Here is a 2,937-nt window from a genome sequence, read left to right on the forward strand (position 1 = left end):
GGCATAGACCCAGGTACCAAATAAATAAGTCACAGGAGGCAATGTGCTGTGTGGGGACTGTAGTTGATAATACTGCATTAGAGATTGGAAAATCGCTAAGAGAGTAAAGCTCAAATTCTCATCACAGAAAAATTTTTTTTAGCTGTTTATGTTGACAGATATTAACTAGACTTACTGTGGTGATCATCTCACAGTATATACAAATATCAAACCGTTATGTTGTATACCTGAAACTAATGTCATATGTCACTTATACCGCAATAAAAACAAAAGTATAACTATCCAAACATGACAGAAATTTACTTATCATTCATTTAAGTCCAAAATTGGCATTGTTTAAAGGAAAAAGAAGAAAAACTGAGAAGCTTCGAGGTAATGAAAAATAAACCAATCAAAAGGGAGACCAGAGGGACTTCCCCAGCGGTCCAATGGTTAGGACTCTGCGCTTCCACTGCCAAGGGCCCAGGTTCGATCCCTGGTTGGGGAACTAAGATCCCACAAACTGTGCGGTGCGGCCAAAAAAAAAAAGAAAAGGCCTTCCAACTGCAGTTTGTACAACGAACAGCCCTGTCACGACTCCTTGACTTCCTGAGGCCCAGCTGTTCCATGTTTCCTTGGTTCTGAGGCACACGTAACCTTACCCAAAAAATCTTCCTAACCACATGAGGCCTACCCAAATACCTACAGAAATACAACATAATAGCTTATTCAGTCTCCGCCCAAGAAACCATTACCCTGTGTAAAAACATTGCCTGTCAACAGTTTACTTTGATGCAGAGCAAAGAACGGGACACTGGTTTGATTCTTCACAAATCTTAGCTTGGCCACCAAGCAATATTACCTTCCAACTCCACCATCCTGAGAAATTTCGTACTTTCCCACCATGTCAAACCTTTGGAATTAATACTGCAAATCAACAAACGAATTTTTAGAATTAGACATATAGAATGATGAGATATAATTGAGAAGCCAGTACTTCACCTTTTTGGTCAAATGAATTCTGACAGGGTGCCAAGATAATTCAATGGAGAAAGAATAGTCTTTCAACATATGGTGCTAGGACAACTGGACTGCCACCAGCAAGAGAATGAAAGTAGACTCCTTCCTCACACCATATACAGAAATTAACTTTAAGGATCATAAACCTAATTGTAAGAGTTAAAGCCGTAAGACGCAAAAGAAAACAAACCTGCAACTACCTTCATGACCTTGGATTAGGCAATAATTTTTAGGTACGACACCAAAAGCACAAGTAACAAAAGAAAAACATAAATTGGACTTCATCAAAATTAAGACTTTTTATGCTTTAACAGACACCATCAAGAAAACGTAAGGACAACCCACCAAATGGGAGAAATATTTGCAAATCCTGTATCTGAAGGACTTGTATCCAGACTGTATAAAAAATTCTTATAACTCAATAATTTAAAAAACATGAATAACCCAATTTAAAAATGGGCAGCTCTTTCCCAGCTGGAACCATGGCGGGTGCAGAAGAGAAGAAAAAGAAGGTTCCTGCTGTGCCAGAAACCCTTAAGAAAGAGCAAAAGAATTTTGCAGAGCTTAAGATCAAGTGCCTGAGAAAGAAGTTTGCCCAAAAGATGCTTCGAAAGGCAAGGAGGAAGCTTATCTATGAAGAAGCTAATCACTATTACAAGGAATACAGGCGGATGTACAGAACAGAAATCCGAATGGCTAGGATGGCAAGAAAAGCCGGCAACTTCTATGTACCTGCAGAACCCAAGTTGGCATTTGTCATCAGGATCAGAGGTGTCAATGGTGTGAGCCCAAACGTTCGAAAAGTGTTGCAGCTTCTTAGCCTCCATCAGATCTTCAGTGGCACCTTTGTGAAGCTCAATGGCATCTTTATGAATTCTCAGAATGTTAATGAACATGCTGAGAATTGTGGAGCTGTACATCGCGGGGGGGCACCCAAACCTGAAGTCAGTAAGTGAGCTGACCTACAAGCGTGGTTATGGCAAACTCAACAGAAGCGAAGTGCCCTGATAGGTGATGCCTTGGTGGCTCCGTCTCTCGGCAAGTGTGGTACCATCTGCAGGAAGGATCTGATTCATGAGATCTATACCATTGGAAAACATTTCAAAGAAGCAGACAACTTGCTGTGGTCCTTTAAATTGTCTTCTCCACGAAGCAGAATGAAGAAAAAGACCGCCCATTTGGTAGAAGGTGGAGATGCTGGCAACAGGGAAGACCAGATCAACAGGCTTATTAGAAGGATGAACTAAAGTATCTGCCAGGATTATTTTTGTAATCTGGTCAGTTAATAAACAGTGACTGCTTTCAAATTGGAAAATAAAAATAAATTAAAATGGGCAAAGGATCTGAATAGACCTTTCTCCAAAAAATGGCTAATAACCTCATGAAAACGTGCTCAGTGTCATTATCCGTCAGGGAAACGCCAGTCAAACCGCAGTGAGATGGCACTTCACATCCTGTCAAAAAGTAGATAATCACAGGGGCTTCCCTGGTGGCGCAGTGGTTGAGAGTCCGCCTGCCGACGCAGGGGACGCGGGTTCGTGCCCCGGTCCGGGAGGATCCCACATGCTGCGGAGTGGCTGGGCCCCTGAGCCATGGCCGCTGAGCCTGCGCGTCCGGAGCCTGTGCTCCGCAGTGGGAGAGGCCACACGGTGAGAGGCCCGTGTACCGCAAAAAAAAAAAAAAAAAAGTAGATAATCACAACTGTAGTGGAGAAAATGGAACCCACATACATTGCAGGTGGCAATGTAGAATGTTGCGTCTGCTGTGGGAAACACTCTGGCAGTTCTTCAAAAGGTTAAATGTAGAGTTACCATAGGATGCAGCAATTCTAATCCTAAGAATATACCTGAGAGAAATAAAAACATACGTCCACACAAAAACCCGTACACAGATGTTTATGGCAGCATTATTCATAATAGCCAAAAAATGGAAACAACC

The 2,937-nt window shown here is 42.1% G+C and overlaps 1 pseudogene across 1 annotated transcript; it reads left to right on the forward strand.

Annotated features, from left to right (window-relative positions):
* Positions 1-1,481: 1,481 nt before the first annotated feature.
* LOC309827061 (large ribosomal subunit protein uL30-like) lies at positions 1,482-2,246 on the forward strand (annotated as a pseudogene). Its single transcript has one exon. The product of its transcript is annotated as a large ribosomal subunit protein uL30-like (transcript).
* The last annotated feature ends 691 nt before the right edge of the window (positions 2,247-2,937 follow it).

Source organism: Grampus griseus (assembly GCF_964374135.1).
Source record: "Grampus griseus genome assembly, chromosome: 9".
NCBI classification, from domain to species: domain Eukaryota; kingdom Metazoa; phylum Chordata; class Mammalia; order Artiodactyla; family Delphinidae; genus Grampus; species Grampus griseus.